This window comes from Chelonoidis abingdonii, chromosome 14, assembly GCF_003597395.2.
Source record: "Chelonoidis abingdonii isolate Lonesome George chromosome 14, CheloAbing_2.0, whole genome shotgun sequence".
Classification (NCBI taxonomy): Eukaryota; Metazoa; Chordata; order Testudines; family Testudinidae; genus Chelonoidis; species Chelonoidis abingdonii.
In genome coordinates this window covers 34015975-34031131 of record NC_133782.1, presented here as the reverse complement: position 1 = coordinate 34031131, position 15157 = coordinate 34015975, and positions in this window count along the sequence as shown.

The following is a 15157-nucleotide window of genomic DNA, read 5'->3' as shown; positions in this document are numbered from 1 at the left end:
GGAAGGTTTGGGGAGACCAGAGGGCGCCAGAGACTGGAAATCTGGCTGGTGGCAGCGCTATCAGATCTTAGCTGGTAATTAAGCTTAGAGGATTTATGCTAGGCACCCACATTTTGGACGCTAAGATTCAGAATTGGGATTTATGCTTATGACAGGCCCCCAGAGACTCATTGGGCAGTTTCTCTAAATGCAGTTACATTTGGGTAAAAACGAGTCAATTCACACAGTGTGTTGTTAAGAACAAAGCTTTGGAGACACAAACGTATCCATAGTGGTGATGGGTTGAAGTGAGATCTTATTAACAAGTTTTCGAACCAAATTGTCCTGATTAAAAAATTTAGAATTGGATAAGAAACAACCATCTCCCAGGTATATTTATACTTGCTCCTGTATTTTCACTCCATGCATCTGATGAAGTGGGTTCTACCCCATGAAAGCTTATGCCCAAATAAATGTGTTACTCTCTAAGGTGCCACAAGGACTCCTCGTTATTTTCACATGAGTTTGTAATCAGAAATAAGTGGATGGTGTTATTGTTACCCTCAAAAAAAACCTGTTTAATTCAGGTCAAAATATGACAGTTCTCATCTGAAAGAAAACTTACTGATAGAAAAGCCAACTTCTAGGAATCAGATATGGACAATATATGGTGATGCACAACCACAGTGGTTACATAGACTATAACAGAATATTAACATTCATTGATGTGTGTGCACACAGATCTGTGTATGCATGTATATTGTACCTCTGCATAAACCACTGTCCTCTTCTGCTTGGTTTCAGAGTCTCATGTTTGCTTCTTCTACACCTAGCAGAGCAAGTTTTCTTGAGTCCAAGTGATAGCCTTGCTTGGCAACCAGGAAGGCTGGGATTTCTGAAGGAGCCTAATTACACATCCAAGTTCCAGCTGGATATGGGTGCCTAACTCTCTTGGGCTCCTTTGAAAATCTCAGCCAAATTTAATGTGGTCAAGGGTTAGGTCCCTCACCAATGCAGTGCCGAGATATTTAAGATTGAGAGGTGAGACTCTGTATAAACATCTTCACACCTACTTTACCCTCCCTCAAATCATAAATACATAGTCATGCACAAAGGAACTATTGTTTAATGCCTGCATTTCATTTTGCAACCATGCCACGACACTTCAAATACAGCTGCCCAAAACGTTTCCTGGATTTTTTCAGGCCCAGCTTTGAGAAATCCTGAGAGATGCTGTGGAAGAATAGAGGCCCAATCAAAGAGATTGTCAGCAAGTCCATTTAAGATTGTAGGATATCCTCATAAGAGGTGGCCATAAATGATCAAAAGGCCTCAAGCCCAAGAACACTTCAGACTATTTTCTGTGCATTTGGGAGAGGTAGGAGTATCTCAGGAATGAGAATCTCAGCATGCAGATGTGGTCAAATACTTTGGTGGTGAATGCAGCTGTGGTCAAACACATAGTGTAGGATGAGTTCCAGCCAATGACACTTGTACTTCTCCTGTAGCAAGAAGCTATCACACTAGTGACCAGCATGGGATGAAATGTGTGTCCAGTTAAGAAATGTAGCAGTGATCGAGATGAAGAGACATGCTATGGGGTTCTAACAAACACCCTGCTCTGGCCCCCACTGCTCAGCCTCCCATGCACTGGTGATGACCCAAGCCAGAGATAATTTGTGGTGGCAATTCCTTGCTTCTTAGCTCTGTCATTGTCCTCACTAAATCACTGATGGCACATGGCTCAAACCATTCCCATCCTTACTGTGTGCCATGCCTCCTCTACCTACATTTTGCAGGTATTACTGTCTGAGCAGCTAGTTTTCAATGGGAGCCAGGTCTCCTGGCTTGGGTTACACTTTGGGTTCAGCTCCCCACCATCTGCGCTCGCTTTTCTGTGAGGTCAAGGTCCTTGTCTTGCTCTAAGACCCTGAACACCATTGCCTTGGTTTGGTTCTTGTGATCTGCCTCACTGCCTGCACCCTGCCCTATTGAGCCTATTTATGCAAAATTCCTCTTGTACTTTAAGGTTCTGTCCTCCCTTCTCTTTCTGCCTTTGGCATGTTTGAGCCAGAAGGATCCCTTCCTTTTCTGCCTTGGCCCATCTCCATCCTAGCCTAGCTGCTCACTTCCCAGTTTTCAACGTACCAAGGAAAGCAAGAGAGACACATACTTTTGTCCCTGGTCTATCCCCCGAACCAAGTGCTGCTTCTCCACCACAATGGTGAGTGATGTGTTCCAGCTAACTGCAGCCAGGGGGTCTCTCTCAGCTCTCATGCCTCTGGTTTCCTAATAGATCTTCATTTGGGCATGACACAGTGAGGGTGATTCTCTGTCCACCTCTGATTCCCTTTGGGGGACTGCACAGGGGTATAGGGTGGCCAGGGGGATGGAGACTTGAGTTCATTTCAAGTGCATCCCTCTTTCCCATGAGGTGGTTGTAGGATGTGGGAGGCAGGATGGAGTTGGATGTTCAAAGCTGTCTCAAGGAATAGGATGGCCAATTCTCATTAAAAATGTAATGGAATGTGGGCTTCAGATCTCTTAGGCAGCTTTGAAAACTTTCAGGCTGGAGGTGAATGTTTTAACTTCTGGCCATTAATAAACCCTCATTTCTACAGTGGATGAGGTGCACAAGGAATGGCAGCACTGAGCCTTTAAAACTATCCTGCTTCAACCGATGAGGTGTTTTTTCCACAGTTCTAGAGTGGTTTGAAAACATCTTTTGAGTTTGCTTTCCCTTTGGGATTAGAGCTCTCACTCCTTTCATGATGTTTCCACTGCTGAAAAACAAATACGATCATTGCATTTTTCTTCCCACTATTGTAACCCTTCTGCCCCTCTGAGTTGGCAGCAACAAGGGCCAGGTTCAGTATCCAGGGGTTCCGTTTCAATAACACAAGGCATAACCGGCTCAAGCCCCCACCCAGTGACCTGGGACACTTACATACCATACCCTCCTGGGCGCCTCTAGGAGGCAATACTTCCCTCTCGCGGGTCGGGGGGCGGGAAGCATGAGTCTGAGCGGTAGCGAAATACTTTTTAATAAAGCCGAAGTAATCAATGCGGCATCCCATTGGAGAAGCCACCACAACAGAGTTATTAACACAAACCCATAACCACCCCCAAGTACATTGGCAATGTCCTTTCCCCTTAGGGTCTTAAGTCCAATCACGTTAAAGTCAACAACCCCAAAGCTCTCTGCGTCAATGCCACCAGAATCAAAGAGTGCTATTTTGAGTTCCTCCCCAGCCTCCGGTGAAAGGCGCGCCACCTACGTTTCGTCCAGCGCCAACTGCCCTGCCCGCTCCATGCGCGTTCTGCTTCGCCTTCTCCACGAACTGCCTCCGCCTGACCAGCTGCCCCTCCACTATTGCCTCCTCGCCGTCCTCACAAAACTGCTCCGCTCACCAGCTGGCCCTCTGTGAGCTGCTCAGTTTTGTCCTTGCAAACTGCCTCGACTCGCCTTGACCTCTGTGGGCCTGCTCACACGCCCCACAGCTACTTCCGCTCTGCCAGCTTCTCCACTCACCAGCTGCCCCCGTCCTGTGTCTGCCTCCAGCCATCCCCATAAACTGTCCACTCGCAGCCCTGCTTCTGCTTCCGCCGCCTATAGTTCAGCTCCCCTACTATTAGCCACAGTACTCAGTAGCTCCCAGCTCAGTAACTTTCAGCCTCTTTGTGATTCAGCTCTTTAGTGATCTCAGCCACATAGTAGGCGAGCCACTGGTAGTGCACATTGCCAAAGTGAGCTTCAGCTCAGCCAACCTGCCCATCTTAGAGTCTTAAGGAATAAAAATCAACTCTTGACCATTCCACAGTGAGAGAGGTTAATAAAAACAAGGGCTGGCAACTGGAGCCACTTCTAGCCTCCACAAGCGAGGCCTGCACCACCAGCCACAAATACTGCTCCCCAATCTCTCTCTATTCACAGGGTTTTGGAACCCATGTCCCTTGTCTAGCAAGTACCACCCAACTGAGGTTGAGTCATTTCTGTCACAAAGCAGTCCCACAGCTCGGCAGTCTGGGATGGGGCAGGCGTGCCTATGCAAATATTTGAGATTTCGCATTCCAGACATTCTTTCCACACTTCCCATAATTCACCACCAGATGTCAGGGTACAGCTCATCCTGACTCTGCTTACACTATGATGATCTTTATTAGTCATATCTAGGGAGATTTCACCTTCGCATTTGAAGAGTGAATGACAAATCAGGAGACACGTTAATTGTCTGGTAAGAGATACACAAGTATATGAGATATGAGGATCTCACCATCTCAGACTTCCCTCAGGTACCTGCAGTTCTCTTACTGAATGAAGTGGAGTATATGAAAGAGGTATGGATGGATGACAGACTAAGAATCTCATAGCCTCATCTCCAAACTCCTGAGTCCAAAGATCACATAAGAGACTCAACTTTGTTTTACATCAGGTAAATAAACCTTTCCCATTCCTTCAGGTTGAAATTTGAATCATTATCTATTCTGTGGTCTCCACTGTCATATAATAAAATCATTTCATCATCACTCTTCTCCTAGTTTCAGTCTATGAGGAGATTATCTTCTCCATTTCTCCAGCCCAAATCAAGACTTTTCTACTGCAAGGCTGAATTTCCATCATGGCATTATTGAGAAGCTGGCTGGCATTTATTATTAATTATTATTATTATTATTTACAATTTGATTTGATAATTATATTTTGTTTGGTTGTGTGGTGGCTGGTTTTCATTTCAGTGTTTTCATTTCAAAAAGTATGGGGGGGTTAATATGCAGTAAAATAATGGCTTGGGAACAAGTTGTGTTCTTAGGTAGGTAAGTAGGTTGTCTCAATTCAATTTTTCATCAAAACAAAATAAAAATGGGGGTTTTGAACATGCTGTGATATTTTCAAGCAGAAATGGATTTTTTTTCAGTTAACAGAAATTAGTTTTGGAAAGCCTTTTTTCCATCCATTTGCAGAAAGTCTGACAAAAAAATTCATGGCGAATTTAATTTTGTTTCCTGCCAGACTGTTCCAGGACAGTAATAGGCATTTTTTATCAGATCCAGTGTCTGCAGTAAAGTATTTTGAATCTGAAAAGTGCTCTGTAAATATCAAATCATCATCTTCTCCCCCTCTGATACCCAACACTCACCGTAGAACCCAGGGTAGGTGTATTGTGCATCTGCCCTAAAAGGTGAGATACCTCAATAGACAAAACAATGAGCAGATTTTTTTTAACAGGTGGCAAGTTTCTGCATCAATAGATATTTTCTTTGGATGATGAGATAATGAAATTATCAGGCCGAGATCTGAAAGGCCCCTAAGGGTTTTAAGTACTTCAGTGCTATTGAAAATTCAAAGATCTAGTTACGGGGCCATTGGTAAATAGAATTAGGTTGTGGGATTTAGCTGATGAGCCTACAGTAATTTTTAAATTTATTTTCTCCAAATTGTGATGGGGTCATAGATTATCAATCTTTTATTTCAGGCATTAATATTCCCAGATACAGATTCCAAGGCCAGAAGGGACCATTGTGACCATCTAGTCTTATCTGCAAAATAGCACAGCCAGAGAACTGCCCAGACAAAAAATCTCCCTAGTCTGGGAGGCTTATGGGATCTTGGCTCTAAAATATTGTCAACTTAAATTGATAACCATGTCATCCAAATTTCATTTCAGTATTATTTTTATATTGAAGAATTGGCTTCGGTTCCCCTAGATACACCGAATGGCAAATGCAGAATGGAGAAATCAAACATCCATCACCAAGTTCCTCCTCCTGGGATTTGGGAATCTCCCAGAGCTACAGACCCTTCTCTTCCTGCTGTTTCTGGTGATCTACATCGTGACCATTGCCAGGAACGTCCTCATCATTGTGGTAGTTGTGGCTGATCAGCACCTTCACACCATCATGTACTACTTCTTCGGGATCTTGTCCTGCTTGGAGACTCATAGCCTCTTTGCTAAGTGGTAGGAAATTTTGGAGCCTTGTAAATGGATTTCCTTTCTGGAGCAGGAATTGGCGCTGTGGAGAGAGAAAGAATCCACATTGTTTTAACCCAAGGAAAAAAGGAAGTCAGTGATATGAATTAACCACATTGCTTGGAAATTTCATTTGTATTTACTTGTGTACTGGAGAATGCATTAGCTGCTGAAACAATACCGTGGCAGAATTTATTTATTTATTTTAAAGACAGGATAATTGTCTGACTGCTACCAATATTTTTACCTTCTAAAATTTTTTGAAACATCTTTAATTTTAGCATAAAATGGTTACCTGGCTGAGTGAGTGAGTATGTGTGTGTCTCTCTCTGTCACACATATACACACACAGTTTTCCTTACACACATGCACACACATGCACACAGTTGAGCAGTACCAGACTTTGGGACTTGTAGGTCACTTTCTCATTGGACCACAAATTGGTGATGTGGAGTCCAGGTATTTTCTACTGGGATTTGTCTGTTTACGGAACGCACGTAGGTCCGCTTTCCTTGGACACAGCAGGGCCACAAAATGCCCACAGGCATCCCTCTCTTCCAGACACCTCAGCCTTGTTTCTGAAAAAAATTTTTGTTCAAGTATAGCTGTTATAGAATGTCCAGAAAGATTGAAATGTTCTCCTACTGGCTTTGTATGTTACCATTCCTGATGTCTGATTTGTGTCCATTTATTCTTTGATGTAGTGACTGTCCGGTTTGGCCAATGACAGACTGGCCGTCTACATAGAGTGTTTCCGCAGATGTGCACAGGCTGAAATTGTGGACAAACAGCATCACTTGCCCCATAACCTCAGCCACACAGAACACAACGCCATCCACAGTCTCAGAAACAACTCTGGCATTATAATCAAAGGGGCTGACAAAGGAGGTGCTGTAGTCCTAATGAACAGGTCGGATTATGAAAAGGAGGCTGCCAGGCAACTCTCCAAAACCAGATTCTACAGGCCACTTTCCTCTGATCCCAATGAGGAGTATCAAAAGAAACTACACCATCTGATCGAGAAACTCCCTGCCATAGCACAGGAACAAATCTACATGGACACACCCCCAGAGCCCCGACCAGAGGTATTCTATCTGCTACCCCAGATCCATAAACCTGGAAACCCTGGACGCCCCATCATCTCAGGCATTGGCATCTCTCACAGCAGCATTATCTGGCTGTTTGGACTCTCTCCTCAGACCCTAAGCTACCAGCCCTCCTAGATATCTTGGAGACACCACCAACTTCCTGAGGAAACTACAATGCATTGGTGATCTTCCTGAAAACACAATCCTGGCCACCATGGATGTAGAAGCTCTTTATACCAATATTCCACATGAGGATGGACTACAAGCTGTCAAGAACAGTATCCCTGCTGAGGCCATGGCACACCTGGTGGCTGAACTTTTGACTTTGTCCTCACCGACAACCATTTCAGATTTGGAGACCACTTATTCCTTCAAGTCAGAGGCACTGCTATGGGTACCCGCATGGCCTCACAGTATGCCAACATTTTTATGGCTGACTCAGAACAATGCTTCCTCAGCTCTCGTCCCCTAAAGCCCCTTCTCTGTTTGCGCTACATTGATGACATCATCATATGGACCCATGGGAAGGAGGCCCTTGAAGACTACATCAGACAATAGATCCATCTAGTCTAGGGGTTGGCAGCCTTTCAGAAGTGATGTGCCGAGTCTTCATTTATTCACTTTAAGATTTCACGAGCCAGTAATACATTTTAATGTTTTTAGAAGGTCTCTTTCTATAAGTCTATAATATATAACTAAAGTATTGTTATATGTAAAGTAAATAAGGTTTTAAAAATGTTTAAGAAGGTTCATTTAAAATTAAATTAAAATGCAGCGCCCCCCCAGAGCAGTGGCCAGGACCCGGGCAGTGTGAGTGCCACTGAAAATCAGCTTGTGTGCCACCTTCAACACCTGTGCCATAGGTTGCCTACTCTTGATCTAGTCCAATATCCTGTTTGACAGTGACCAGACCCAGATGATTAAGAGGAAGGTGGAAGAACCCAGCTGGAGACAGATGTGGTATAACCTGCATCCCCCACATATAGCTCTAACCTTGATCTCTACTACTTAGAGATTGGCTGAAGACCTGACGCAGGAAGTGCAACATCCCTTCCAAAATTTTGGTTGTCATTCATTACGATAACTCGGGACATGACTGATATCCATGTAAATATCCAACCCCTGACATTCCAAATGGTGATGTGTTGCAGCATAGTAATGACCATAACATATCCAAAGACCAGTTACCTTAGAACAACCCCTGTGCAGTGATTCTGTACATAGTGCTGTTTTTCACCACCTCTGACATTTCTATTTAGGATGTGAGTTCTAATACTTCATCCCATGCCATATCCCTTGAGTTAGTAAGACCAGAGACAGGAGAGGCTAGTCAGGCAGCCTCCAAATGTCCAGAGTCTATTCTGTTACCAGGGAGGGGCTCAAAAAGAGCTGAATATAAAAAGGACCCATTGATGGAAAACCCTTCCCAACTACCATCCCTACAGTCTGTCTGGCACTCTTCCAGGTACAGATTTCAGAACTCCTCAGTGAGGCTTGGGATAAACACTGACCAAAGCAATGAGATGAGAAAATGTAAGAAGTTCACTTTAAAACAGGGTTTCCCCAAAAATTTAATCGCATGCATAATCCCAGTAGCCTCAGGACTGAGACTGCTTGACATTTCCTTTCCAGTTTCAAATGATTTATTTTCTGCTCCTTCAGAAGAGGCAGGAATCTCTAAGAAATGAGAATCCAATGCACAGAATGACCACGTGACCCCCTGGGCACATTCCAGGAACGACACTGGAACCATAGAAATCAGGATACAGCCCAGAGGGCTGTTGCATCAAAAATATATGAATAGTTAGTTCATTATGCAAGAGCATGAGGGAAGCACAGCAACACTCCTCAGAGAGGTTACACAGAGAAGTACCCTGCCTTGCTCAGCTCTCAGTCGCTCATGATGACTCAGTTTCAGCCTTATCATCCTGGGCTTAAAGTATTGTGTGGGGGAAGGTGCTTGCACCGCATTCCTGTTCCTAGCATATTGGCCGAGATCCCTAAAAGGAGGACAAAGTTTGTTGTCTGTGCCCACTTCTGGTTCCAGAATTGATGTATATAGTGTAAACAAACAAGTTACATTAGGAAATTACCCAGACTGCTCACCTCTGGTTCTGCTACAATGGGAAACCATCCTGCAATATGCTGAGTTCTGCCCCCACTCAAGAGAAGGTATTGTTAAAGAAACATTTGCAGTTAACAACAACAAAATTCCTTGGAAGTGTGAGACAGATTGCCTTCCAGTAAAAATCTCTGGTTTGCAAACTGTGGATGAAATTTACTTTACATTCAGTTTCCAGTGTGTTTGTTAAACTGCTCAGCTTCAACACCCAATGCAACAGAACTGGCTCAGCTTAGCCATTGTTACCCTGGTAGTTGTTCCACTGACAGCAGCGGGACACCTGACATGAGCAAAGATTACTGAGCAGAGTCACTCTCTGTAGGGCTGTCATGGTATAATTCCCCACTCTGAACCTTAGCGTCCAAAAGATGGGGTACCAGCATGAATTCCTCTAAGCTAATTACCAGTTTAGAACCTGTAGCACTGCCACCAACCAGGAATTCCAGTGCGTGGTACACTCTGGTTCTCCCAAAAGCTTGCCCGGGGAACCCCAAGACCCAGATCCTCTGAATCTTAACACAGGGAAAGTAAACCCTTTCTCCCACTGTTGCCTCTCAAACCAGATGCAAAATATGCATGAAATATAGTGGGGATAACAAATAGGGAAATTAGAGGCAAATCTGAAGAACAAAGGGGGGTCTCAGTTAAAATAAATAGAAGAAAAAACGCAGTTGCACCTGAGCCAGGAAGGATGGCAAAGAAATCCATGGTCCACGAACCAATCCAGGAAAAAGAAGCTATAAAGGTTCTGCAGAGGAGGTAAGTTAGATTCAAAGTCATTGGTGAATTCTATCCATTTTTGCCTCACTTCCCCGCCTTGCCAAAGTTGTTAAGCCCATTTAACAGGGGAAAATATACTATTTTTTGAAGGTCCTTGCTGGAGATCTGGCCCAATGTGCTGTGCCGAATTTTACAGCTGGGACTGGCTTCATGGCACGATCTAGCTGTGCGTGCCTCGTGGAATAAACTAATGGGAAATAGCACCTAAGTTTGAAGCTGATAGAAGTGCTAAATGGATGAAAGTTATAAGAGGACACCATGTAGTGAGGATGAGAGGATAGAAGAACCAATTGTCTCAGTTAAAGTAATAGAAAAAAAAACCATTTCACCTGAGCCAGGAGGGTTGCAAGAGAATCCATGCGTCCACTGAACCATCAGGAAAAGAAGCTATAGTCTTGCAGGGGCTAAGTTTGCAGATTTGCAAAGTCATCTGATTGGTCTCTGGTCAGGTGACAGCCAGGCTCACTGAACTTGTTAACCCTTTACAGTCAAAAGAGATATAAATACTTCTGTTCTATTAACTTCTGAGAAAGAAGAGCTCATCAACTGAAAGTTTCAGCTGTCCTGTGGTTACAGGTGAGCACCTCTTTCCCCACTGTGATTCTATCCGACCTTCCAAACAGGGCCACGAAGGTGCTTTGTGAATATTTGCATGCAGCATTATTGTAGCCCGGATGGTCCCAGGACATTAGAGACACAAGTGGAGGAAGGTAATATCTCTTTTGAACCAAATCCATTGGTTCCAAGTTTACGTTGTGAATATTATCCATTTATTTAGCCTCACCTTCCACAGCACTGCCAATAAGTGTTAACAGCACCATTTAACAAGGAAAATTGAGATACACATCTTTTGAAAGGTCCTCAGCTGGAGATCTGCCCCAATGGAGCTGTGGCCAATTTAATACCAGCTGGGGACCTGGCTTAGAAAGATAGGGTGGCACCTGGAAAAAATAATGGAAATGAACACTAAGTGAAAGCTGATAGAAAAGAATGCTAAAAATGGCATGCCCAAATATAAGAACAAATTAGGAGGACATGAGAGGGAATCTGAAGAACAAAATTGTCTCAGTTAAAAGTATAATAAAAAAAAAACCATTTCACTCTGAGCCAGGAAGGTTGCAAGAGAATCCATGGGTCCACTGAACCATCAGGGAATAAAGAAGCTATAATCATTGCAGAGGGCTAAGTTGAGATTTGCAAAACATTTAGGAACTGGGTGTCCTAATCTCCTATTAGAGTTAATGTCCAGATCCCATAGATATTTGACAGCCTCCACTCAAATGATTTATTTGTATCGACTTTCACCTAAAGTGTTACGAAGTCACCTAAGCCAGGTCAATGTTTTCCAGGTAACAGCCTGTCAGAGGTTGAAATATCTAAAGAATCAGTTCTGGAATCCATCGGAATGGTGGGTTTCTCTGTATCACTTCAGGAGAATGTAGCAATATAGGAATTGCCAGATTAGATCAGACCCAAGGGCCATCCAGTCTAGTGTCTTTCTCCAAGAGTTGTCAGCACTAAATGCTTCAGAGGCAAATGTAAGTAGACTGCAGTAGCAGTTGTGAGATCATCTCCCAGCCCCATACATGTTATGTGGGTCTATAATAGAGATTGGCTGAACCCCCAGAATTTGAGGTTTAATATCCATTCCAAAATGCTGGTTGCCATTAATCATGTTAACTCTGGGTATTTATATGACGGTTGGAGATATCCAGTCTCTTCTAGAATATAGTTCAGCGCTTCGTGTCAATGACTTTTCATGGCAATGAGAGTGATGCTCCCAATGTTGGTGTAAGAGTGTGAGTGCCAACGTCAAAGCAGGTAGTTAAAAACAAGGGCACCTCATTGGCTGCAAATTCTAAGCTTGGATTGCACCAACCAACTGTCCTGGTGTTAACAGCCTTGACAGAGTCACTGACATCTCCTTGGCTATGCCGCTCTGTCGTGCCATCCAGGTGAGCGTGTCTCTGATCGATGGCCCGTTATGCCAAGAATCGGAGCAATAATCAGGTCACCTCTGACTTAGCCCAGGTCCATTGCGCTTTAGGTATCACACCAAAGACACTGCTCATAGCCAATCCTACAGTGACCTATGTGAAAATTTAAGTTTTAAGTTTTAGTTTTAAGTTTCCCACCTTTTAATTTCACTGTATGTCCCCCTGGCTTTTGCAATGAGGGGCAGGGAAAATAGAAGTTGCTCATTATACCTTCTGCAAATCATCATTGTACAGACTTTTATCATGTCTCCTCTTCTCCCTCTCCTCTCTAAAGGTAACAACCCTCACCTCTAAGACTCTCTTAAGGCCATTTTTGCATCTCTGGACCCTGTTCAGTTGTTGAGTCCGGACAGTCTTAAGAGGTTATGTCCCCTCCCTCTAGGTACCCAAGGGAGGAGGTGGACTAGGTAATTGGTGAGGAAGAGAAAGGCACAAACCAAGCCATGAGGGGCATCTTTTGCACATTATGGAAGGGTTGGAGTGGGTATCCCCATCAAAAATTGCCCCCCACCCCCAGTAAGGGGATCCTACCCTGCTAAGGGATAGATTCCCACTGGAAAGGGTTCTCTCTTAATTATGGAGAATCTGAATATTGAAATTCATAGTGGAGTGGCACTGGACTGGGTTAAGAACCCCCCCCCCCCACTGCTTGCTTTGATGGCCCAGTTAGCAGCGTTAAATGTGTGACGGGACTAATTCAGGCTGTGGTACTTATTCGTGAGGAATTATTATGTGTGTGAGTGACTCGCAAAGAGGATGCATGTGATCTCCTCTGCAGAGATGATGCTGTGTTGGAGCCATAAGTCTGGATAGGTGAGGGATGCTGATTTAACACTTTTACAGTTGGTTTTTACTAATAGCCTTTAGCAATTTAGAAGAGGATCATTTTAAGCCTAGTTTTTATAAGTCAGGATTTCTCAAAACAGGGGCTGCCACTTGTATAGGGAAAGCCCCTGGAGGGCTGGGCTGGTGTGTTTACCTGCCCCGTCCAAAGGTCCGGCCGATCGTGGCTCCCACTGGCTGCTAAGTTAGTGGAGTTATAATTAGCTAAGTTAATGGAGGATAGCTCCATCAATGGCTATTAGCCAAGCGGGTCAGGCACTCAACCATCTCTAACCCTCTGACTTCCAGAAGCTGTGACAGGACGACAAGGATGAATCACTCAAAATTGTCCTTTTCCGTTCATTCCCACTGAAGCATCTAGTGCCAGCCAGGGATAGGATACTGGGCTAGGTGTACCATTGTCTGGTGGAGTGTGGCCATTCTTATGTAATGGGAAGAAAGGGTGGTGAGCTTCTGCCATGAAATTAAGATCTGGATTCTGTCAAATTCATATCTAAAACAAAGAAGATTAAAAGAGCTATTTTATCCTGAGAATTAGGAAGTCTTGAAGTTAAGGTGCAGGATTCAGCTAGCCCAGGTTCTCAACAAATCTTGACAAGCAGAGACCCGATATCAGTGTGCACATTTCTTATTATTCCTATTACATTAGTGCCTAGAAGCCAACCAAGAAAGCTGCACCATTGTGCTGGGCACACTACAACACAGAGTATAAGGGACATCCTGGCAGGGTGCAAAGAGGATAACCACAGACAAAAGCATATTTTGAGAATAAAGGACAGAAAAACTAACAGAGTACAACTAAGTCTGAAAATAACCCCAAGCGAAAGGTGTAAGCTACTTGTTTCATAATAAAACTATTACTAACCTGGACAGACCACTAAATATTGCCAACAGTGAACAACCCATCTAATGGTATGTAAATTCCTGCTCCTAGATTTACCCTTATGAAGTAATAATTAAAAACAAAAAACTCTCATCTCAGAGAAATGGACAGACTTGAGAAGCCCTCAGACATATGTCACTTCCCAGACCCTGGTTCCAGTACTGAATGACCTCCAGCTACATATACCCCTATTCTAGCTCTGATATTATTGGCAGTTTAATTGCACTGTAAACAATAGAAACCAACCTTGAGATGTATTAAATATTTGGATATTTTGCTACAATTTCAATATATAGTGATTTCAATAAGACAGAAATAAAGTATACTCATTTAATTGTATTATATTATTTTATTACAATTATTTGCACTGTAAAATGATAAAAGAAACAGTATTCAATCACTCCTCATACAAGTACATTCGGCAATCTCCATGTGGAAATGCTAATTTATAAATGTAGATTTTGGTACTTAACGCACTCAATAAACAAACAATGCAAAACTGAAGAACCTACAGAGCACTCAGTCGGCCAATCATTAAGAAATAAAATAGTATTGCTACTATATGGAAAATAAGCGGCCAAGCTTTTACAAGTACACCTGAAAGTGAGAACGGCATTGCATGGAAGATTGGAGTCGGGCATTACAAAGGATTTCAAACATGCGCGAGAGTAGGCTAAACATCGTAGCCCCGTTCGGCATTCGGCACCATCCAGAGTACAGAAGCTCCAGTGATGATGCGCCGATTAAAAAAAATGTGTGTAATTAAATTTGTGACTGAACTCCTTATGGGGATTGTGAGTCCTCCCGACTCAATACCCATACTTGTTAATATATCGTTTTATAGTAGTCTCAGATGAAGACGCCACAACACATGTTGTTCATTTAAAGAACACTTCACTGCAGATTTGACAAAATGCAAAGAAGGTACCAGTGAATTCTAAAAGAGCGACCAGCACTCAAGCCAGCTTAAGAATCGACAGGCTCGAATAATTTAAGAGTGATGAGGTGTGAGCAGCTTGCAGAAAGTCCTAAAAGAGAAACACTTGATGAAGAAACTACAGACCTGAACCACCAAAAGAAAATCAGCCTTTCGCTGGTGGCTTTTTGACTCAGAATGATCAAAATGAACTGCAGTCATCGCATTCATGGATTTTATCAAGCAGAACCCGCCATCAGCATGGATGCACATATCATCGGAATATGGTTGAAGCATGAAAGGACATACGAATTCCTTACACATCTGGCATGTAATATCATTGCGATGCCAGCTACAGTGCAGGGAACACATTGTCTTATTCACAGACTGTCACCTGAATGAGAAGTGGGCAGCATTAGCTCCTGCAAATGGAAACAAACTGTTTGTCTGGCAGCGATTGGCTGAACAAGAAAGTAGAACTGGGTGACGTGTAGGCGTAATATTGCACATTGTTTGTTTTTGAATACAGATACTTGACAATCTAATCTAAGTTAAACTTCCATATAACAGATTGCACACCGTA